The 25,384-nt window shown below is 37.4% G+C and overlaps 1 protein-coding gene and 1 non-coding gene across 2 annotated transcripts in view; one reads left to right on the forward strand and one right to left on the reverse strand.

The window, feature by feature from the left end:
* The window catches only part of SPRED1 (sprouty related EVH1 domain containing 1), a 123,149-nt gene that overhangs the window by 84,839 nt on the left and 12,926 nt on the right, over positions 1-25,384 (reverse strand). The gene's annotated exons all lie outside the window — the stretch shown is intronic.
* On the forward strand, positions 17,195-17,328 carry LOC112577866. Its single transcript, XR_003102068.3, has one exon. It is a non-coding gene; the product is annotated as a small nucleolar RNA SNORA70 (small nucleolar RNA).

Below are 25,384 nucleotides of genomic sequence, written 5' to 3' on the forward strand. Positions count from 1 at the left end.
TAAGATTATCTTTTATTCCTCCCATTTATCACATCTTAAACTTCCCTGTACCACCAACAGTGCCTTGTATACAGCAAGAACTTAACGGTTAACATTTTCCTGTTTCATCATTACTCTCTCCCCTACTACGCCTAATAAACAGTATTTCACATGCAGGTAATGATGATACCAAAAGGACAACTGCAACATCCTCAGTTCAGTTACAACGGAATGAAATCCCATGGGTATAGAATCGTGAATGTATGGAAACACTCTTAGTTTATAAGCCCCACATTCCAAAGAAGAACCAAAATATGTCATTACCGTCCATGGACATAGCTTCCTGAAGTCCTGGCAAGGTAAACAAATATACCCCACTCAAGGCAAATCAAGTTCTGGCTTCCCACCACGTATATACATTTAGTTCATTCTCAATCCTCCCAAGGCAAATACCATTTACCAATCAGCAATGTTGCCTTGTGAGCTTCCCAGCTGGCACCAGTGGTAAAGAATCCACTTGCCAGTGGAGCAGACACAGAGACATGGGTTCAGTCCCTGGGTTGGGAAGATCCCCTGGAAGAGGCAATGGCAACCTACTCCAGTGTTCTTGGCTGGTGAATTCCATGGACAGAGAAGAGCTGCAAACAGCTGAGCACACAGGCACATACAATGCGCAATGGCGCCTGCTAACACAACTGACGTTCTATCTTCACCAAAATTCCTGAGAGCCAGAGTCGAACCCAAAGTCATTTTTCATAAAGGAGAAAAGATTTGGTTAGGTCTTTATTATGCAAAACAAGAGAAATTGCTAAGTAGATGGGGACACACTTACAGAAGGAAGTGCTTGCTCCATGTAATTCACCTTACTGGTATCATTGATCAGGAAACGGGTATTACCTAATTATATGCAACTTAAATTATAATAATACTCTGTTTAAGACTAAAGTTTCTTACATATGTATTTTTAATAGTATAAGTTCTAAATGTGAGAACACTGCTGTTTTCAACAAGCAAACTATCTTCCAACAACATCTCAACTGAAATGTCACTGATGGGGCAAAAAAAACTCTAGTAAAACCTTATTTAGAAAGTGGACTGTGATGGAACATTTAGAAATAACCATCTGATATGTATCTGGAGTTGTGGGGACAGAGAGCAGGTGAGAAAGTTTGTATGTGCCAGATAATTTGTGTTGGCAGAGTAGAATTTAAAAGTGCGAAGACAGGACATATGCTCCTCCAAATCAAGCCTTCTGAGGAGAAAGTCTGGCACCTGTCAATTAACGAAAGGTACAGGGATTTCCCTTGGGGATCAAAACAAAGACATTCTCAATAATATTTCTCCAGTTAACTAAGATTCAATTTCCAAACTACTTTTTCTTCCCTTGTAGTGAAGTTTATTAGCTCCTCAATTTTTCCATATCCAATTACATAGACAGTAAGTAACATCAAGGATTCGAAGGTCTGAATAGAAATCCTATGCTTTTTATCACTGTTACAACCAAGCAAATGCACGACTGATATAGCTCACTGATAAAAAATGATATTCACATTTATATGTATTCATTTACTCAAAAATAAATTTTTTAATCTCATTTTTCACAGTTCCAAAAAGCTGTTGGATTCCTATACATTAAGTAATTTCTCTTGCACGTGTACATATGCATGCATGTGCGCACACACACACAACTAGCTGCATGTGGACATAATATACAAATGTTAATATGGGAATTTACCAGGATCCCTGCTATTGAGCTGTTTGCAGTATGCTGATAATGCCTCAAACAGGAAGGGTTTTAATTTTAAATAAAACTGACTTCATTGTAAAGTTGGCTCTGGTTAAGCTTCCTTATATATCTCCACCAACCCAATTAGCTCTAGAAATCAAAATTTTTATAGTTGCAGCAGAGAATGCCTCTTCTCAGCGTTCAAAAGTCCTAGAATTGAGTCTCACTGTCTCTCATTTGTCTGCCCTAAACCAATCACATCCATGAACCCACTCAAACCTAAAGGCCTAAATGTAAAGGGATAATTTCCACCCGTCCCCTCCAAAATAGAGAGCTCTTAACAGAAGAGGAATTGAGGTATACTTGACATAATAAAACAACTGATGACCACTACAATATTGAAGAAGATAACATGAGCTGGGATTCAAGATAAGATAAAAAATTATTCAGAATGGGCTGCATGTCATAAAATAGGCCATAAGAGTATGCAATATAACTTCTTGCTTGAGTTGGAGGATTACTGAAGACAAAAAAATGAATTAGACTAAACAGGAATCCTACTGGTGAAGGCCTTGCATATTCAAAAGGGAACTATTTTAGGATTCTGTGCAGGGAGGATATAATTAAATTGGTGTGTGTATGTACATGGTCAGATATGTACAAAACTTTGGGACCGCACGGGCTGTAGCCCGCCAGGCTCCTCGCTCCATGGAATTTTCCAGACAAGAATACTGGAATGGGTTGCCATTTCCTCCTCCAGGGGACCTGCCCGACCCAGGGATCGAACCTGCGATTTTTGCCTCTCCTGCACTGCAGGCAGATTCTTTACCACTAGCATCACCTGAGAAGCCAATTAAATTGATATCTAAGAGTAATTATATGGAAAAATCAATCAGGAAACTTGGGAAGATTCAGAAAGCAGAGACAGAAAGGCAGCTAGGAAGATGTTATTTGAATCCAAATGCTATTTCAATAATGAAACCTGGGAACACAACAGTGTCTTTACAGACAGAAGTTCAAGGTAGAATCCTCAATTTATTCTTTGAAACAGATCAAATTTCATGAAAATAAGGAGAGGATACAAAAAATATAGGAGTCAAAAATAACGTCCAAGATTGTAAGCTTGTAAAGGTTCAGTCCAGTGGTGGTACAGACTGTAAAGGATGCAGAAAAGAATCTGTCATCAATCTAGAATAAGAGTTGTCATCAATTGTAGTGAGAACACTCAAAGGAAATAACTAAAAAGCCATGGAGAACATAAGTAATCCAACAGTTCCAAGCATATAATAGATATCTGATTAAAAAATCAGAAATAAGGAAGAAGACTGGATGTCTTTTACAATATATTAAACAAAAAGTATCCAAAAAATGAGTAAGACACAGTCCCTGTTCTCAAAGAAATCACAATACAACTAACTTGAATTTTAAGAGCAATAATTTTTTAATTACCACTAATTCTGGTAATGGAAGCTTCAAAAATGCATTAAAAGCCTGTAAAAAAGAAAAGCAGACTATACTGAGACTAAACTTCGGAAGAAATACTCCTCCTTTTAAGGAAGAAGAAAAGAGTCAGTGATATGGGTCAAGTACCAAGATAGGTAGGAAAATTTGAGGAATACAATGTAATGAAAACCAAGACAATTGTTTTGTCTTAAAATGCCAAAGAGAAGCCTAGTTTACTGGAAATATGATTTGAATGCAAAAGTACTAATGGACTGATACACTAAATGTAGAATACTCATTTCTCTAGGAATAGAGAATTAAAGTAATAATTCAGATTCTGTTAATATCTTTCTGTTAAATCATTTTAAGACTGTTAGAAAGGAATTACTAAATATAAATAAATGTTTGAATTTTCTCTCTTCTCATTTCACAGAAGACCCAAGATTCAGCCTATAAAGACACCTCTAATAGTATCTGAGATCTTAAAGTAAAGGTCAAAAACAAATGAATGAAGATTACTACTTCAAGTGCTTATACTACTTGTAGTGGTGGGAACTCTGGCCATCTAAAGGGAATATATAACACTCCATTCTAGCAGCTGCCTTGCAGGAATGCAAGTTCAGTATTATGAAAATGTTTTGATCTTTTCAGAGAAGCTGGAAATCCTGCCTATATCAAGTCCCTTGATTTCTTAAATACTGGTTCATTTCTATGTGGACTGGTTTCACCTGCAGTTTTTATCTTCTGTCTTAAATAGTGAATCTTTAGTTGAACAGAAATAAAAAGTTTTTATACATGTTAATGACTGTACTTCTTTTTAACTGAAAAACTACGCAAATAAACACAGCATTTGGGATCTCCAACACATTGCAAGAAATAAGAAACATCAAGTAACCAATTAGTGCTTTATCTTTAAGTCCCTAAACTAAACATCACTTTAATTTATTTTCATTACACTTTGGTCTTAAACACAAAAACTGCAAAATCCAACAAATTCTTTAATAATGAGCACATGAGTGACCAGGAATTAATGGCCAAACCTGCTCCAGACAAAAATTTCACTGGTTCGGTGCTGGAGAAAACGCTTCAGCATCCCTTGGACAGCAAGAAAATCAAACCAGTCAATCCTAAACGCAATCAATACCGAAAATATACTGGAAGGACTGATGCTAAAACGAAGCTCCAATACTTTGGGCCACCTGATGCAAAGAGCCGACTCAATGGAAAAGATCCTGATGCTAGGAAAGACTCAGGGCAGGAGGAAAAGGGGGCGACAGAGGATGAGATGGTTGGATAACATCACCGAGTCAATGGATATGAGTTTGAGCAAACTCTGGAAAACAGTGAAAGACAGGGAAGCCTGGCATACGTCATTCAGTCCATGGGGTTGAAGAGGTTGGACAGGACTTAGCAACTGTTGTTACATGGTATTTTGCTATAATTTACTTAACTAATTTTAGAAATCTTGAGATATAAAATACCAATTTTAGCAGTTTTTTCAGTTGCTTTTTTCTGATAATCGTACTTTATCTCTTTTGAAAAAAAATCATTGTATAAATAAAAATTTTCTTCTAAAAAGAATCAAACAAAAAATCCATTATGCTAATGAAGAAGCTAGTCATAGAAGTACCGTGTATTATAAGATTCCATTTATATGAAATATCCAGACAGGCAAATCCACAAAGTATGAATGGTGGTTGTCTAGAGCTGGGGAGAGGGTTGAGGGGAAACAGTGAGATGGCAGATAGGGATGGGATTTCCTCTGGTGTGCTGGGAATGTTCTACAATTAATTGCAATGATGACTACATTTCTGCAAATATACCAAAACCCATTGAATTTTAGACTCTAAATCAGTGAACTGTATGCTATATGAATGATATGTCCATAAAGTTACTATTAAAAAAAAATCCATTGGTTCAGAGGTTCCAAAACTCATGTTCATTCTCTAAGTATTATATGGAGAACTTTTAAAAAAAACAGACTCCCAAAGTCTACTGGTCTACTACCTTGATTCCAAAAGGATGAGGCTTAGGAATGCTTTATTTTAAATTTTCTGAAGGAGTTTTGATGTGTAGCTCTATTGGGGAATAATTACTTACTCAGAATATTAATAAACTATAAAACTAATCTTCATTTTGAATAAATTGACTAAAATCTGTCATATAAATTCTATTCATAATACTTTATTCCCTATCACTTCAGGCAATATAGCCAGGTTACTCTTGTATTCGGCTTTGCTGCTAAGTCGCTTCAGTCGTGTCCAAGTCTGTGCGACCCCATAGACGGCAGCCCACCAGGCTCCCCCATCCTTGAGATTCTCCAGGCAAGAACACTGGAGTGGGTTGCCATTTCCTTCTCCAATGCATGAAAGTGAAAAGTGAAAGTGAAGTCGCTCAGTCGTGTCCGACTCCTAGTGACCCCATGGACTGCAGCCCACCAGGCTCCTCCATCCATGGGATTTTCCAGGCAAGAGTACTGGAGTGGGGTGCCATTGCCTTCTCCTGTATTCAGCTTTAGATAATCTTAAAAATTTTAAGTTCCAAAAGAAAGCACTAACTCAAGAATTCAATATACATAACTAAACGACTGATTTAAAATAGCTTGGCAATCTAAAATCTTTTAACAGCTCATTACCATGACTTATAAAAGACATAAAACAGCACTTCTCTGACTACCTCTCCTAGCTCACTCACGATCTCCAACCACAACAGCATTCTTTCCACTCTTTAAATGGTTTCCCTCTACCCCAGATCCTCTGCACTTACTTGGCGACTCCCCTGAGATATTCTATTGGTTTCCTCCTTAAGTGTTAGATAACATGAATCCTCCTCAAATTAGACTCACCCAATCTAAAGGAAATCAGTCCTTGGTGTTCACTGGAAGGACTAATGCTAAAGCTGAAACTCCAATACTTTGGCCACCTCATGCGAAGAACTGACTCATTGGAAAAGACTCTGATGCTGGGAGGGATTGGGGGCAGGAGGAGAAAGGGACGACAGAGGATGAGATGGCTGGATGGCATCACAGACTCGATGGACGTGAGTCTGGGTGAACTCCGGGAGTTGGTGATGGACAGGGAGGCCTGGTGTGCTGCGATTCATGGGGTCGCAAGGAGTCAGACACGACTGAGCGACTGAACTGAACTGAATCTAAACGAGTTCCAACATCCAGCTTCCCTCCACTCTTATGTATTACACTCTATTTCTTTTCTTGGTATTATTTTCCTCATAATGCCTATGACTATCTGAAATTATCTTACTTACTTCTTTAGGTATTTATTGTCTGTCTCCTATTAATAGAACTTATGTTCCACATGAGCAGGGATGTTGTTTTCCTCATTTACTACTGTATTGAGTAGAACGTAATTAGAGATACAGTTTGTGATCAGTATGTATGTAATTGTTGAGTAAAGGAACAGAAAAACATACAACCCCATCTTACTTTTAAATATGCCACACTGATAAGCCTCTGTGAAGACAATATTTGTTTTATACAATTTTTAGTACTAAGCAAGATTAAAATGGGAAAATTTCGTTATCTAGCTTCCTCTACTTTTCTCCTCTGAGCCCCTTCCTCCAGAAGCAGTCATTCCCCTGCACCCTTGTGGTCAAGTAATTTTAATTTGGGACAGGTAAGCCTAAGAGCCTCCAAAACCAACTCTAACAACATTGAGAGTTGCAAGCAAGTACATTCTTATAATCCAAGCAAAACCCAAAAGATATAAATTAAAACTTGTTTCAACTACATGTCATTCAGGGAAGACTACCAAGGATCTCAGAGTGATTTGTCTTCCCAGGCAATAAGTGCACTCTGGATCTTATAAGAGCTTAAGGACAAATGGAGGTAAATTAGAAAGAAGAGGAAACATGAAGGAAGGGATAGTGCTTTTTCTTATTGAGGACTACTTTCTGTAAAAGATACCACTTTCTTCAAGGAGTTCACCATCTAAAATGCATTATTAAAGAGCATGATAGACAATACAGATAGCAACATAATAATGTGTACTATAAATAAAAACACATAGAAACATGAGCAGAGTTTTAAATATAAATGTAATAAAGTAGGAAAACACTATTTTACATAGCTTGTAGCCCAAGATTCAAATGCTGAAAAAGAAACTAATCTGGGAATGAAAACACACTGTTTCAGACTTTACTACCTTGAAAGATGCTAAAAAAAATTTCAACATTAACTCTTGAAAATATTCTTGAAAGAATATATATTGCTAAAGAAATACAGAAATCAGTTCAGTTTAGTTACTCAGTCTTGTCTGACTCTTTGCGACCCCATGGACTGCAGCACGCCAGGCTTCCCTGTTCATCACCAAGTCCTGGAGCTTGGCCAAACTCATTTCCATTCAGTCAGTGGTGCCATCCAACCATCTCATCCTCTGTTGTCCCCTTCTCCTCCTGCCTGCAATCTTTCCCAGCATCAGGGTCTTTCCCAGTCTTTCCCAGCATCCAGTGAGTCAGTTCTTCACATCAGGTGGCCAAAGTATTGGGAGTTTCAGCCTCAGCATCAGTTCTTCCAATGAATATTCAGGACTGATTTCCTTTAGGATTGACAGGTTGGATCTCCTTGCAGTCCAAGAGACTCTCAAGAGTCTTCTCCAACACCACAGTTCAAAAACATCAATTCTTCGGCGCTCAGCTTTCTTTATAGTTCAACTCTCACATCCATACAAGGACTACTGGAAAAACCATAGCTTTGACTAGATGGACCTTTGTCAACAAAGTTAATACAGAAAAATACTTACCTAACATGTAAAGGCTATTAAAAGCTCCATAATTACTACACACTGCTAAGTGAAACTGAAGCACTTCTATTACAGCCAGCTATAGGACATTTCTGAGGAAGTTAAAAAATTAATATTACAGTAATATGATTAAAGAGGAGTGAGGGAGGAAAAGAGAAATGAAGTACATATTTAAAATTATCCTTATTTAAAATTATATGATTGCTTATAACACAAATTTTTTATTAGAAAAATAAGGACATTCTGTTTCTAATGCAGCCCATAGGAAGCTTGGAAGCCACCAATCTATGCTAACAATAAGTAAAAAGCTTAACAAACCGAAAAATCAACACTTCTTGGGATCAGAAACAAAAGTGAGGTCACAGGGCAAACTACTGCCCCCAACCTTGAAGAGGCAGAGACTGTGGAAAATGACAACTTATCGGATCAGAAGCCTGAGGGCACAGAGCTCTTTGGGAAACAGTGCTGTGGCAGGGGACGGGGGTATTGATGAGCTGCTGGAGACTGGGAGTGAACAATTCTGAGATTAAAAAGTCAGTCCTCCAAATGCACCCCCGCTTTTGTTAGTTTTCCTTCCTGGCACTCTAACAAGTCCTCACAGCAAATATCAGGGAAAATTCCCTCATATTTCCAGAAGAGGGAAAGAAAGCATTTTGAAATACACTAGAGCACACTGTTCTTAACAAAGCTTGACTTCAGGAGAAATTATTTAACCAGAGTTTAACCTCCTAAATGGGTTTTCCTGGTGGCTCAGAAGTAAAGAATCCACCTGCCAATGCAGGAAATAGGTTCAATCCCTGGGTCAGGAGTATCCCCTGGAGAAGGAAATAGCAACCCCCTCCAGTATTCTTGCATGGGAAATCCCATGGACAGAGGAGCCTGGTGGGCTACAGTCCAAGGGGTTGCAAAAGAGTCAGACACGACTGATTGACTAAAACAACAATAACCACCTAAAGTTGTATCAGAACCTAACTGACCTAAGGGAAGGTAAACAAATATCCAACTACAACCCAATTCAGCCATCTTGTCCTCCTTAAGAGGGGTAAGAAGAAACAGCATTTAAGAAGTTCACAATCCAGAGACACAGGATCACAAAAAGCTAAGTTCTGGAGACCAAATGTTCAGCAATGTGATTATACTTAACAATACTGAATTATATACTTGAAGTTTGCTAACTGTACATTTTAAATGTTCTTAACAGAAAAAAGAAAAAAAAATACCTATATGCTGTGATAGATATGTTAATTACACTGACTGCTGCAGTTATTTTATAATATATACAGATGTCAAAACACTAAGATGTAAATCTTAAGTATAAAGAATTTTTGTCAGTTATAATTCAATAAAGCTGGAGCAAAAAAAAGACTGAAACTTAACAGAACTGGTGGGCTTCCCCTGTGGCTCAACTGGTAAAGAACCTGCCTGCCAATGCAGGAGATGCAGAAGACACGGGTTCGATCCCTGGGTGGGAAAGATCCCCTGGAGAAGGAAATGGCAACCTGCTCCAGTATTCTTGCCTGGAAAATCCTATAGACAGAGGGGCCTGGTAGGCTACAGTCCATGTGGTGACAAAGAGTCAGACACAACTGAGTGCGTGGGTGCACACGCGCATGTGCACACACACAATAACAGAGCTATAAAACACTTTCCTACCCATCCCCTACACACACACACTTTACCACATTACTAACGGCCTATTTATAGCTTTTCAGCCAGTACATCATGTCTAGCTATCAAGAAAAAATTACAAGGCATATCATAATAAAAGGTAACAAACACAATTTAAAGAAACAAAGGATCAAAACCAGACTCAGACGTGGTAGAGATGTTGGAATTACCAAACCAAGATTTTAAAACAACTGTGATTACTATGCTACAACACCAAGAATAAACCCTAAATGTTAACTATGGACTCTGGGTGATAATGATGATTGATGTGTAGGTTCATAAATTGTCACAAATGTTCCATTCTAGTGGGGGAGGTTGACAGCGTAACAGTTAGGTACCTGTTTGGGCAGGCAGTGTGTGGCAAATCTGTACCTCCCCCTCAGTTTTACTGTGAACCTCAAACTTCTCTAAAATATAAGGTCTACTAAAAAAAAACAAGAAAGAACAGTGTAGCAGTTGGATATAAAAAAATACATAAAAATTAACTGGCTTTCTTCTTTACCAGTGAGTTAAGATTATAAAAAGAGCTAATCCACAACAATTAAACATAAAATTACTAAAATGAAATGTGCAGGATCAATAGAAGGAAATCTTTAAAATGTTCATGAAGAGCATAAATGACCTGAACAGATAAAAGCACCGTTTATGTTTTCTAAAAGCAAAACTCAATATTACAAAGATGACAATTCTGTCTAAATTCTGTTTATCTACTGAAAATTCAGTTTAAAATATCAATGGACTTTTTTGAGGAAGAAGAAGGTAATTTAAAAATAAAAGTGTCTTTAGCATATTTAGAAGCCAAGAACATTTGAGTGGTCCTTAAAAAACCTAAGGGACTTCCCTAGCAGTCCAGTGGTTTAGACTCCACACTTCTAAGGCAAGGGGTGCAGGTCTGATCCCTGGTTGGAGAACTAAGATCTCATACACAACGTGCAGTGTGGTCAAAAAAATAAAAACAAAAACGTAAGTCAGGTCATATGACTCTTGCTGAAAACTCTGCAAGAGCTATATATTTCACTCATGGTAAGAGGCCAAATCCTGAAGACCCAGTTTTAGAGAAACAGTAAGATAAAATGTGCATAATATACCTTAAAAAAAATTCTAGAAAAATTCACAACATGCTGGATGTCACCATGTTTATTCTTTAGTAGCAGTCAGAGGTAACCTTTATTCTCTTCTTTTATAATCACAAAAACAATCAAAGTACCAAAACGAAACAAAGCAATCCAGGGTCTAACAACATTTAACAGCAAAACTTATGTAGTTTTTACTATATACCCAATCTATTTGGAGTCAAGTTATTATTTTTAATTCCAACAATAACCCTGCAAAATGGTGTTAATCCTATATAACAGATAAGGAAACTAAAGTTTCAAGAGGTTAAGTAAGCATAAATGACTTACTTATAAGTGACTGAACAAGAATTTAAAATATATGCTGTTGTAGTTCTTCTCTGCAATTTAAAAAGCTGTGACTAGAAGGTAAAGAAGAAAAGTTGCTCTTTATCCCCAGCTTCATTTATGTAAAAGTAAGAATAGTATTTGGAATATTCTTTATCAATTATATTTTTCATTTTTCTATAATTTTATCAGTCTAAATGTAGGAGTATAGCAGTTACTTAAAAAAATGATTAAAAAAAATTATTCCATGATCTTGACTCCCCCTTCTGCAGAGAAAAAGGTTTCAAATCTGTAATTGTAACTTCACAAAGTAAACATGTCCTCCTTGACAACACAACACATTTATACAAAGCCTAATACCACTTCGTGCCCTGCCTCCCAAAATGTTCAGCAAAATGTTCATATCTCATGGAAACACACTAAAACTTAGGAGACACTTTTAAATTATGAGCAATACTGGATTTAAATCAGCATTGTGGTTCTCATACAGTTTTAAAAACTAAAACAGCGTGCTATTAAGGCTCTTATACTATACTACAAGCCATGGTCCTCAGGTGAAATTAAAAACAGGTAATGTTGAAATGAAAACAGCCATCACCAAATAAATTTTAATCATCATCACACAAATTATAAGCTTTTATTTTAAAAGCTGTAGTAAGTAAAAGATTACAGTTAAGATGTAAAGAATACATTTCTCATTGATACTAGGAAACAGGCATCAGTTCAGTCACTCAGTCGTGTCCGACTCTTTGCGACACCATGGACTGCAGCACACCAGGCTTCCCTGTCTATCACCAACTCCCGGAGCTTGTCAAACTCATGTCCATCAAGTCAGTGAAGCCATCCAACCATCTCATCCTCTGTCATTCCCTTCTTCTCCTGCCTCTAATCTTTCCCAACATTAGGGTCTTTTCCAGTAAGTCAGTTCTTCACATCAGGTAGCCAAAGTATTGGAGTTTCAGCTTCAGCATCAGTCTTTCCAATGAATATTCAGGGCTGATTTCCTTTAGGATGGACTGGTTGGCTCTCCTGCAGTCCAAGGGACTCTCAAGAGTCTTCTTCAGGACCATAATTTGAAAGCATCAACTCTTAGGTGCCTGGCCTTCTTTATCACCCAACTCTCACAACCAATAGAACATAACTACTAGAAAAACTAGATTTTGACTGTATGGACCTTTGTTGGCAAAGTGATGTCTCTGCTTTTTAACACACTAAGTTAGTGATTAATTCTGGATAAGAATATAGATGATCATTATCTTCTTTGCATCTGTTTTTTACTTTTCTAAAAATTAATAAAGAACTCACCCTAAAACTAAAAATAAACTATTTCATGCCAACATTCTGCTGCCCAGCAAGAGAACTAAACCATGCTTTCAGAAATGCTTTTTTATTTATCTGCTGTTCCTATTAAACCCCTCTAAAGAGGCAAATCATATATTATCTTCCAACTTAATTGGCTATATTTTAGGAATTACTGTTTGATACCAGTAGGTATCAAGGACTCCTAAAAATAAAGAAGAGCATGATATTCCACATAAATTATTTCCCTTAACAGAGATTAGGGGGAAAGTCTGTAGTGGAAAGAACATTGAATTAACAGCCATAACGTCAAAGTTTCCACTGAGAGTGATACAATGCAACTTTAACAGTTTGGGCAAGTTCAGATCAGATCAGATCAGATCAGTCGCTCAGTCGTGTCCGACTCTTTGCGACCCCATGAATCGCAGCACGCCAGGCCTCCCTGCCCACCAACAACTCCCGGAGTTCACTCAGACTCACGTCCATAGAGTCAGTGATGTCATCCAGCCATCTCATCCTCTGTCGTCCCCTTCTCCTCTTGCCCGCAATCCCTCCCAGCATCAGTCTTTTCCAATGAGTCAACTCTTCGCATGAGGTGGCCAAAGTACTGGAATTTCAGCTTTTAGCATCATTCCTTCCAAAGAAATCCCAGGGCTGATCTCCTTCAGATTGGACTGGTTGGATCTCCTTGCAGGCCAAGGGACTCTCAAGAGTCTTCTCCAACACCACAGTTCAAAAGCATCAGTTCTTCGGTGCCCAGCCTTCTTCACAGTCCAACTCTCACATCCACACATGACCACTGGAAAAACCATAGCCTTGTCTAGACGGACCTTTGTTGGCAAAGTAATGTCTCTGCTTTTGAATATGCTATCTAGGTTGGTCATCACTTTCCTTCCAAGGAATAAGCGTCTTTTAATTTCATGGCTGCAGTCACCACCTGCAGTGATTTTGGAGCCCAGAAAAATAAAGTCTGACACTGTTTCCACTGTTTCCCCATCTATTTCCCATGAAGTGATGGGACCGGATGCCATGATCTTCGTTTTATGGCCTTAGTATCCTTTTTCAAAAAAATCAGAGATAAAGATGCTATTTAATCAAATCCCTTTCTCATTCCCAATTTCTTTGATTCTACGAATTATCCAATAGTCACAGAATTATCCCAAGTAGTCCATCATAGTATCTGTCAATTATTAGTGTTTATTCTACTGTTGAACTTTTGATGTTTCTTTGCAATGTATTAGTTACTTCTACTATTACCCCTACTATTATTAACAGGCAGCTAACACTTCAGTACCTGCTATTTGCACAGTTCAATGCTTTCCATGAGTTATATTTAATCCTCAAGATAACCCTCCAAAGCAGATATGATTATTACCCTCATTTTACAGACATGATTTAAAAAAACTCCAGGATCACAAAACTGGTAAGTGACAGAACTGGGCTTCCTACCTTGGCAGAATGACCTCAAAATCCCATATGTAGGTATATAGAATAAACTTTTTCATCACACCCTCAACCTGAGAACTAAGGGACACTCTGAAAGTGTGAATACATATATAACATAAACAGTGCTTCACACAGTGGGCAGCATTAAACTTGGATTTAAAACCACTTTATGGTATTTCTTAAATTTTATGATCTTAGGCAAATCACTTCTCTTTGCTCACATGGAATATGGGAAAAATAGTATCAATTCAAGAAGTTAATGCAAGAATTAGAAGCAACAACAAAGTGTGTATTTAAGTGTGCTCAGCCAACAGAGATTGTTTAATGGTTGCATAATATTACTAAAATTATTAAGTGGCAGTACATTAAAAAGAGGCACATATAAATATATATTAACCTAAATACTATATATTTATTTAGCATGATTTATATATAATATATAAATCTCTAAGCCATTTAGATTCTTGGACAATTAATCAGTTCACAACAGCCCCAATCCCTCATCTACCTCAACCCTTCAGCTATTTATTGAGGGGAAAAAAATACCATTGTAAACAAACAAACAAAATTCTCAGCATGATGTCCTTCCAAAACATATAAGCACATACTCAAATACTACCAATGTCCACCATACTGCCTTAACCACAGTAAACATATAATAAAATATTTTTCGAATTGTAAAGACTATTTTCTGTTTTGAAATATTATACTATGCCAAATTCAGACTTAAATTGAAGAAAGTAGGGAAAACCACTAGACCATTCAGGTATGACCTAAATCAAATCCCTTATGATTATACAGTGGAAGTGAGAAATAGATATAAGGGAGTAGATCTGATAGAGTGCCTAATGAACTATAGACTGAGGTTCGTGACACTGTACAGGAGACAGGGATCAAGACCATCCCCATGGAAAAGAAATGCAAAAAAGCAAAATGGCTGTCTGGGGAGACCTTACAAATAGCTGTGAAAAGAAGAGAAACAAAAAGCAAAGGAGAAAAGGAAAGATATAAGCATATGAATGCAGAGTTCCAAAGAATAGCAAGAAGAGATAAGAAAGCCTTCTTCAGCATCAATGCAAAGAAATAGAGGAAAACAACAGAATGGGAAAGACTAGAGATCTCTTCAAGGAAATTAAAGATACCAAGGAACACTTCATGCAAAGATGGGCTCCATAAAGAACAGAAATGTTATGGACCTAAGAGAAGCAGGAGATATTAAGAAGAGGTGGCAAGAATACACAGAAGAACTGTACAAAAAAGATCTACACAACCAAGATAATCACGATGGTGTGATCACTCACCTAGAGCCAGACATTCTGGAATGTGAAGTCAAGTGGGCCTTGGAAAGCATCACTACAAACAAAGCTAGTGGAGGTGATCGAATTCCAGTTGAGCTATTCCAAATCCTGAAAGATGATGCTGTGAAAGTGCTGCACTCAATATGCCAGCAAATTTGGAAAACTCAGCAGTGGCCACAGGACTGGAAAAGGTCCGTTTTCATTCCAATCCCAAAGAAAGGCAATGCCAAAGAATGCTCAAACTACCACACAATTGCACTCATCTCACACACTAGTAAAGGAATGCTCAAAATTCTGCAAGCCACGCTTCAACAGTACATGAACGAGAACTTCCAGATGTTCAAGCTGGTTTTAGAAAATGCAGAGGAACCAGAGATCAAATTGCCAACATCCGCTGGATCATCGAAAAAGCAAGAGAGTTCCAGAAAAGCATCTATTTCTGCTTTATTGACTATGCCAAAGCCTTTGACTGTGTGGATCACAATAAACTGTGGAAAATTCTGAAAGAGATGAGAATACCAGACCACCTGACCTGCCTCTTGAGAAACCTATATGCAGGTCAGGAAGCAACAGTTAGAACTGGACATGGAACAACAGACTGGTTCCAAATAGGAAAAGGAGTACGTCAAGGCTGTGTATATTGTCACCCTGCTTATTTCACTTATATGCAGAGTACGTCATGAGAAACGCTGGGCTGGAGGAAGCACAAGCTGGAATCAAGACTGCTGGGAGAAATATCAAGAACCTCAGATATGCAGATGACACCACCTTTATGGCAGAAAGGGAAGAGGAACCAAAAAGCCTCTTGATGAAAGTGAAAGTGGAGAGTGAAAAAGTTGGCTTAAAGCTCAACATTCAGAAAACTAAGATCATGGCATCCAATTTCATCACTTCATGGCAAATAGATGGGGAAACAGTGGAAACAGTGGCTGACTTTATTTCTGGGGGCTCCAAAATCACTCTAGACGATGAAGGCAGCCATGAAATTAAAAGACGCTTACTCCTTGGAAGAAAAGTTATAACCATCCTAGATAGCATATTCCAAAGCAGAGACATTACTTTGTCAACAAAGGTCCGTCTAGTCAAGGCTATGGTTTTTCCAGTGGTCATGTATGGATGCGAGAGCTGGAGTGTGAAGAAAGCTGAGCGCTGAAGAATTGATGCTTTTGAACTATGGTGTTGGAGAAGACTCTTGAGAGTCCCTTGGACTGCAAGGAGATCCAACCAATTCATTCTAAAGGAGATCAGCCCTGGGATTTCTTTGGAAGGAATGACGCTAAAGCTGAAACTCCAGTACTTTGGCCACCTCATGCGAAGAGTTGACTCATTGGAAAAGACTCTGATGCTGGGAGGGACTGGGGACAGGAGGAGAAGGGGAGACAGAGGATGAGATGGCTGGATGGCATCACTGACTCAATGGACGTGAGTTTGAGTGAACTCCGGGAGATGGTGATTGACAGGGAGGCCTGGCATGCTGCGATTCATGGGGTCGCAAAGAGTCAGACAGGACTGAACGACTGAACTGACTATTTAATAATTTTCTTGAATATTAAGAACTAGAGTGTGCCGATCTGTTCCAGAAAAGACAAAGAGTAGAATTAATGGAAATGACAAGTGTAAGGAAGGAACTACAGTGATACAGGAGAGCAAGTGGAAAGAATCTGAACTCTAGATTGAAAAGGCCTGAGTTTATGTCCCAACTCAATCACTTTTATCTGACTTTTAACCTTCAGCTTAGCTCTCTTCATTTGTAAAATGGGGTCTGCTCCACCAGCCTCACCCCAATGCCAATAAGCACATCTGTGTGTACACATGTGCTCAGTCGCGTCCAACTCTTTGTGACTCCACGGATGTAGCCCACCAGGCTCCTCATTCCATGGAATTTTCCAAGCAAGAATACTGGAGTAGGTTGCTATTTCCTACTCCAGGGGATCTTTCCTGGCCCAGGGATCAAACCTGCGTCTCCTGAATCTGCTGCACTGCCAGGTGGATTCTTTACCACTGTACCATGTGGCAAGCCTATAAGCACACCTACTACTCAGGTAACAGTTTCTCATTATAAGTCTCCAATAAAAGAAACTAGAGTTCCTTGGATAAATACAATGACTCTAAAGCTGTGGCAGGGAAAATATCAAATGAACGTAGAACATATTGTGAAGCCAAAATGGAAGTGCTCATTTGCAGTCAGTTAAGCTGACTGTGCTCTTTTCCCTGAGGGGGCCTGGTGTACCATGGCCGCAAACAACAGCCTCTTCGCAGTGTATGCATCGTGTTGCCTATATGGGTTGCTCTAAGAGACCCTGGAGACAGCCCTTTCCCGTGGACACTCATGACTGGCATAATGTCCCCAATCTAGGCCCCAGACAGGTATGCACAATGCCTTTGGAAAGCCTCAGGGCACACTGGCAAGTATCTACACTGGTTAAGGCATAATGTCCATCTGTGCCAAGCTACAGAACAAGAAGCAACTGACTGAAGCCCTGACTAAGAACCTGGCAGACACCACGTTAACCAAATGATCAAAGCTCATACCATTAGTACAGGACGTATCACCGTCACAGACCTCCTGAAGCATGAACACACCTTCACTCTACAGCACTGTAGCCCAAAATGTTTAACTTCAATTTAATCAAGACTGAGCATCAGATAAATGCAAACTGAAGAACATTCTACAAAATACTTGGTCAGTATTCTTCAAAATAGTTTCAAAATTATGAAACAAAGACTGAAGAACTATTCCAGATTACAGGAAACAAAGAGACGTGAATACGTGCTACAACACGCAATGCTGGATTGGATCCTGAACTAGAAAAGGACACTAACAGAACAACTGATAAAACTTGAAATAAGGCCTGTAGATAATATTATTATCAGTGTCAATTTCCTGTTTGGCTATTTAAGATACCAACATTTTAGAAAGCCAGTCGAAGAATATATGAATATTCTTGGTACATTTTTTCTTACCTTTTTGTAGGTCTAATATTATTTCAAATTAAGACTGTACACACACATGAAATTTCTGAGGAAACACAGCAATATGAGAACTACTTTATGCTTGCTTTACCAGTATCTGCCACAAACTTTTGAAAGCTCTTTTAGTATACAATAGAGAAAAATTCTCAAGATGATGTAGGCTGATGAGAGACAATGACAAAACAGCATGTGTATGTAAACCCTTCAATGCTTCTACCTTGTCTTCTCTGCCCATAAAATCTACAGTTTTTAATACAATAATTAAGAAGAAATGGAGAAAAATTACAGTAGCTTAAGTTCATGGCAAGTTACTTGAGGAGTTTGGAACCGCAACAACGTACTTCACCTAAAATGCCCCCTTTGTCTTCCTATCAAATTTAGGCTTTTTGCACCATTTATCTAGCTTTGATAACACAGCTCATGTTCTTACACTAAAACCTGACTCACGTGGACTAAAATATTACAAATGACTCATTTCAAAGCTCTTGCTAACCAAAGAAATGATTTTTAAAAAGAAAAGATTAAAGTATTTTTAAGTAAACATTAATATATATAATTTTATTTATATAGACTAGATTTATATGTATTAGATTTATATATAAAGATTTCATCTTTTAAGTAAACATCAATAAATGTAACTATTTATAATACATAATCTAAAGTCATAAAAAGGCTAAGTTCCCAATAATCATCTACTCTCAGCTCTAAGTTGTTAAGACACTCAATCTTTTACCTTTGTTATAAGAATTTATTTTTATTTATTTGGCTACCCCAGGTCTTAGTTGCAGCGTGGAGGATTTCTACCTTCGCTGCGGCATGCGGGGTCTTTTTAAACTGCAGCATGCTGTACCTTTAGTTTCAGCGAGTGAACTTAGGTGCAGCATCTAGGATCTAGTTCCCTCACCGTGAATTGAACTCAGGGCTCTTGTGTTGGAGGCTTGGAGTCTTAGCCACTGGACCACCAGGGAAGTCCTTAAATCTTTTACCTTTCTTACACAGTAAAGAATCTGACTGCAATACCAGAGACCTGAGTTTGATCCCTGGGTTATGAAGATACCCTGGAGAAGGGCAGGGCTACCCACTCCAGTATTCTTGCCTGGAGAAATTCACAGCTTCTCTGCTGGCTCCGATGGTAAAGCATCTGCCTGCAATGCAGGAGACCTGGGTTCAATCCCTGGGTGGGGAACATCTCCTGGAGAAGGGACTGGCAACTCACTCCAGTATTCTTGCCTGGAGAATCCCATGGACAGAGGAACCTGGCAGGCTACAGTCCACTGGGTCACAAAGAGTCAGATACAACTGAGCGACTAACACTTCCACATTCAGAAACAATCTATCCTACCATAAAAACTTCAAAGTGAATTGAAAGACAAGACTGTAGCTATTTTAATCACCAGATTACTGAACTACATACAAAGTTATATACATAACATGTAAACATGTCTTTCCAAAATGAAGTAATTTTTACTTTCAATGTTTTTCCTCACTCTTCTGGGACTATCTTTTCCAATAGCAGGGAATCAAGTCCTTCATTACCAAAGAACCAATCATGTATTTCCAGTATCAGACTGAGAACTCTGTGAAGGCAAAAAGACTCAGATTTTACTCATCTGTATCCCCAAAGCTTATCGGCTTAACACCAGAAAACTTAAAAAATTTTAGTTCCAATCCTTTCGCCGGCAAATAATAAATGCTCATTAATGTTTGTTTTATCTATTTCACTCAGAATCAATATTAATGACTGTGCCAAAGCTAAGAGTAATGTAAAAACCAGAAGAAGGACTAAATGTGACTAGTAAGAAACGCTGCAACACCCTGATCTCCATCTGTTTGGCTGTTTCTGTCGGCCTACCACTTCAGCACACATGTATGACTGACGCTTACAGGGCTCACTGCACTCCAACATTTAACTACCACTACATGTGCAGCACACACATAATGGATTTGAATTAACAGACTTTACTGAAACAGTTCTAACTGCTATTTTTACAGCACCTAAACACTTAAAGATCTGAGGCTGAGGTAATATCCTACTTTGGCAAGATATATGGATAATTAAGTATATACAACTGGCTCTAGAACTTTGTTATTCAATATTAACCAAATAAACTGTCATCTATCACAGGAATCAGAATTTTAAAATAATATTTTATCTTAACTCAGTACCTAAAGGGTAAAACAAAAAACAAAACATTTACAGAGCAACTGGCAGCAGAGTACAAAGATGACTGGCTTAAAAAAACAAAACAAACAAAAAAACCCTCAAGAACAATACCTACAAACACTAAAGGAAAAAATTTCATTCAGCTCAACAGACGTATACACAAAAGCCTATGCTGAAATCAGTATACATTCACGTCCATGCCAGAATTTTGTTAGCTACTTAATAGCTTGCTGATGTACAGATAGTCACTCAGTCGTGTCTGACTCTTTGCAACTCATGGACTATAGTCCCCCCAGGCTCCTCTATCCATGGAATTCTCCAGGCAAGAATACTGGAGCAGGTAGCCATTCCCTTCTCCAGATGATCTTCCTAACCCAGGTCTCCTACACTGCAGGCAGATTCTTTATTGTCTGAGCCACCAGGGAAGCTGACAATACTCTATTAAACATAAACAATTAACTTTAAGTGAAATTTTACAATGAAATAAAGCATACTAAACTGTTTCACATCTTAAGATTTAAGAAACAGAAAATGTGAAAATTTTCTACATAGGAGACTATGTCAAGTTACAAAATACTAGAGCCAAAAATGCCAGGTATCATCTGAACCATCTTACTCATTCTACAAATGAGAAAACTTTGGTTTTTTAAGAAATTGCTTTTTAAAGGAAGACTACACAATGGACAGTGCTAACACAAAATAATATAAGGAAACAATAACCAAAACTCACTATCAAAAGCAAATAAAGACCAAGAATCTGATGGGGACAGAGGAAAAGGAAAGGAGAAGGTAAATCCATAAATGGGCATTTGGAAAGGTAAGGTATCACAACAGTTCAGAGGCTGGCCTCTGAAGCCCGACCTAACGAAGTTTGAATCCTATCATGTACTAATAGGTTAGTCCTCTCATGCCTCAGCTTCCTCGTCTATAAAACAGATGTAACAGTGCCCAACAGGATGGATGTGGGAATTTAAAAATTTACTAATTCATGTAAGCATTTAGAACAGTGTCTGTCACACAGTAAGCAAAAAAAAAAAAAAAATGTTAGCAAATATCATCTGTTATAAAAATGTAGTTTTTATACCCCTTCTCTTACACTGCCAGTAGGAGTACAAATTGGAACTGCATGGGGACAGTTTTGTATTACCTTGTAAACTTGAAAATTTACAACATAACTTAAATCCAACTATTTTAACCCCAAATACATTAAAGAGAACATTTAGCATATATGCATTAGAATACTGCAAAAAAGTTCACAGTTGTAACACTCATGATAGCAAATACCTAAAAATAACTCAAATATTCTTAGACAACAGACTGTCTATATTGTGGTAATGTAACACAATGGAGTATTATATGGCAGGGCAAATGAATAAAAAACTATAACAAAAAGAATGGAGACATCTTAAGACATTACTAAGCATAAAAAAAATCAGTTCAGGAGTTAATATACACTAAGTATATTCCTTTTGTTGTTGTTGTTTAGATGTATGGATTATAGCTTCAGGCTCCTCTGTCCATAGGATTTTCCAGGCAACAATATTGGAGTGCATTGCCATTTCCTTCCAGGAGATCTTCTCAGTCCAGGGACTGAACCTGTGTCTCCTGCATTGGCAGGCAGATTCTTTACCACTGAGCCACCAGGGAAGCCCATATTCCCTTTATAGATTTCAAAAATTATGAGACACTGTTAGGCGTACGTATATATGATAAAGGTTTTTTTTTAACAGGAAGTAAAGGAAATCAACTTTGAATGTTCACTGGAAGGACTGCTGCTAAAGCTCAAGCTCCAATACTTTGGCCAATACTTGATGTGAAGAGCCGACTCACTGGAAAAGACCCTGATGCTGGGAAGGATTGAAGGCAAAAGGAGAAGCAGGTGGCAAAAGATGAGATAGATAGCATTGCCAACTCAACGGACATGAATGTGAGCCAACTCCTGGATATAGTGGATACAGAGAAGCCTGGCATGCTATAGTCTGTGGGGTGGCAAAGTCAACCTCATGGACAACTTGGTGACTGAACAACAGCAACAAAATGATAAATACACAACACATGATAAAGTAACCTCTAGGAAGAGGTCAAAGGAATATAACAGCAGTATGTTAGGTAGATTTTAGCTATCATCAATGTCCTGATTCTTGGATTATACTAAGTGAATACTTGTTAAGTAAATAAAAAAGTAAAAATAATAGACTACAGAGGTCCATACATAGACCAATGATGACAGTACGAACCAAGATAATCATTAGTCTAATTCCGTGCACCAAAGGTTTTTAAAAAAAGAACTGAAAGTTAATCATAATCTGCTTTAGAATGAAAGGTCAAATGAGGTAATTCATGTTTGACATACAGCAAAATACTTAATACACTTCAGCAATTAATATTATCCAAAATGGAAGAATGTATCAGGATAAAATTCATACAATGTATAGAATAAACCGTAGAATAAAAGCCTATGACTCATAGAATAAAACACATTTCAAGATTTAAAATCTCCTCACACTAAACTAACCTCTTTCCCGTTTCCTGAAGTGGAAACCAAATCTAAAAAAGACAGAAGCAGGCGTGCTGCAGTCCACAGAGGTCACAAAGAGTTGGACACAACTTAGCGGCTGAACAACAACAAATAATCTTTAACCTTTAACTTAGCTATATTTTTTATATGTACCGATACCATTTAGTTCCCCAATGAGGCCCAGACATTTTGATTCTAATTCCTAGGCTTTCCTCTTCTTCCTGAAGTCTTCTAAAACCTTTCCTTTTCCTGCCTTCTCTGCTTACTTCTATTTTTTTTTTCCCAATCATCTAAAAAACACTTCTTCTCCCCATTGGTAAATCAAAACTCATACATACACAAATCCATTTTTATATAATTTTCATGCAAAAAGTAATTTATGGGTAAGAAAAGATTACTGTCTTCATAAGCACAGATGCTCAGACACTAAAAGACTTGCTCTAACTCACATAAGTAAATGGCAAAACTGAGACTAGAATCTGAGTTTCGTTTCTTTTCTATATAGATTTCCAGATTTTATAATGTGCCAACTGGCATAATTCTATTCTTTCTGATACAGGTAACTCACTATATATATAAATCATATGATCTATGTGACATTTTTAAAGAAACAAATCTTAAAATCCTTTCTATGTATTTTTTGCCTTTATAAAACTTTAACATGAGTGCAAAAAAGAAAATTTCTTCTGTGGGTAATTTCCTGCTATGTTCCAAGTTTTCTACAATGTGATTGTATTCTTTTTGTACTTCAAAAAGTTTCTATTAATCTTTGCTGGATTTTTATGTTCTTACTTTTTGTTTGAAAATGGCATCTGCTGTAATTACAGTGCACGATCATGACTTGCCCTTGAGCAACACCCTAATGTACTCTAAATGCTGCCTCTAACCAGAGTACACTTCCTCCCAGAAATGTGCCACACAAGTTAGAGGCATATAATGCCATAGGATATAAATACACAAAGACTTTACAGTTAAAAGTTTTCCTTGTTTCCTAATATAAATGATTAAAAACATTTCATTTCATATTGAAAACACAACTCAATTATTGACTAAAATGCAATATTCATAGTATCTTTGAAATTGTTTATCAGATTTCAAAATAATTATATACTTTTTACAAGCTGCTTTGGGATACATTCCCAAATTCATGAATGATAAATTCGGGGCACTTCAGTGAAAGAAATCTGAGACGCAATGATGTAACGCTTATTATCTATAACCTAACTTCAGTGATTAAAATCTGAATTCCCCTACAATGCCTCACAACTCAACCCTGAAATGCACTGCCCTGAGAATCCTATACCTTTTCATATTATCTATTTTCATGAAATAATAAGCTGAACATAAATATAAATCTTTAGTACCAATAAGGAGACACATCCTTAAAGGACAATATTCCATAAACTGAACTGTAGTTCAGAACCTGGCACTTTTAACTACAAGTGTCTTAAGCAGCATTATTTTTACACAGAATAGATAAAATATCCTATAATTCTAATCTATAGAATGCAGAAATCAGCTTGTGTCATCTTAAGTCCAAGTTGTTTTACAAAAGGTTTTGTGTGTGTGTGTGTGTGTGTGTGTGTGTGTATGAATGCATGTATGTACCTATGCACACTTTGTTAAAAAATATAAAGTATTTGTTACTGTTACAGTCAAGAGTTTAAAAGCTGTTTTAGGGTATGGGCCTTGGAGTCTCCGCCAGCTATTCAACTTTCTTAAGTCCCAGTTTTCTCACCTTTGTAATTGCAGGTAATACAGTAATAACATTTCAAGTAGCTGTTATCAAGACTAAATCTATCAAATGATTTTAAGACAATGCTGGTAGTCATTCCAACATTAGCTGTCACTTAATTACATATTAGGAGCTATGTAAAAAACCCACAAGGTACTAAAGAATAAAAATGAAATCTAAGAAATATGAGAATGCATTTATAAATAATCCACAATAGGCAAAAAATACAATTGTTTGAAAGCAACACTTCATAATTAGAATTTAAGGCCACATATTCTTTGACATTAAGTATTTCACTCCCATAAATGTACCTAAGAAATTAACTGAACAGAAAAAAAAAACAAATGTATGCAGAAAAGATGCTCATTACAATTTTATTGATAAGCCAAGAGCTGGACACCAAAGTGTTCACTAACAAGAAAATACCTATGTAAACTTATGGTACAACTTGATGAACTATTATAGACATTAAAATAATGATTACTAAAAAAAACCATGTGTAAGTATAGAAATTAAGTATATTTGATGAAAATAAATAATATTCATATATACACTATTAAAACAAATAAAAATATATCTGTACGGTACTAGAAACAACTGAAAACTATGCTGAGTTTTGTTCTTTTTTTGTCCTCCCCAAAACAAAGTCAGTGCCTTAGTCCATCAGCTTGCAGTAACAAAATACAACAGAATGGGGAAGGTAGCTAATAAACAACCAGAATTTATTTTTCACAACTCTGGAGGCTGAGAAGTTCAAGACTGAGATGCCAGCATGGCTGGGTAAAGGCCTTCTTCCTGGTTCACAGCTAGGGACTTTTCACATGGTGCAAGGGACTCTGTGGAACCTCCGTCCTCATGATTTAAGGCCCCACACCATTATACCATTGTCTCTGGGGGTTAGGATTTCAACATACTAGTTTGGTGGGGATATTCAGATATTAGAAATCAATTAAAAGGTTTCAACTCAGTATTCCTCCT

The sequence above is a fragment of the Bubalus bubalis genome, chromosome 11 (assembly GCF_019923935.1).
Source record: "Bubalus bubalis isolate 160015118507 breed Murrah chromosome 11, NDDB_SH_1, whole genome shotgun sequence".
NCBI lineage: Eukaryota > Metazoa > Chordata > Mammalia > Artiodactyla > Bovidae > Bubalus > Bubalus bubalis.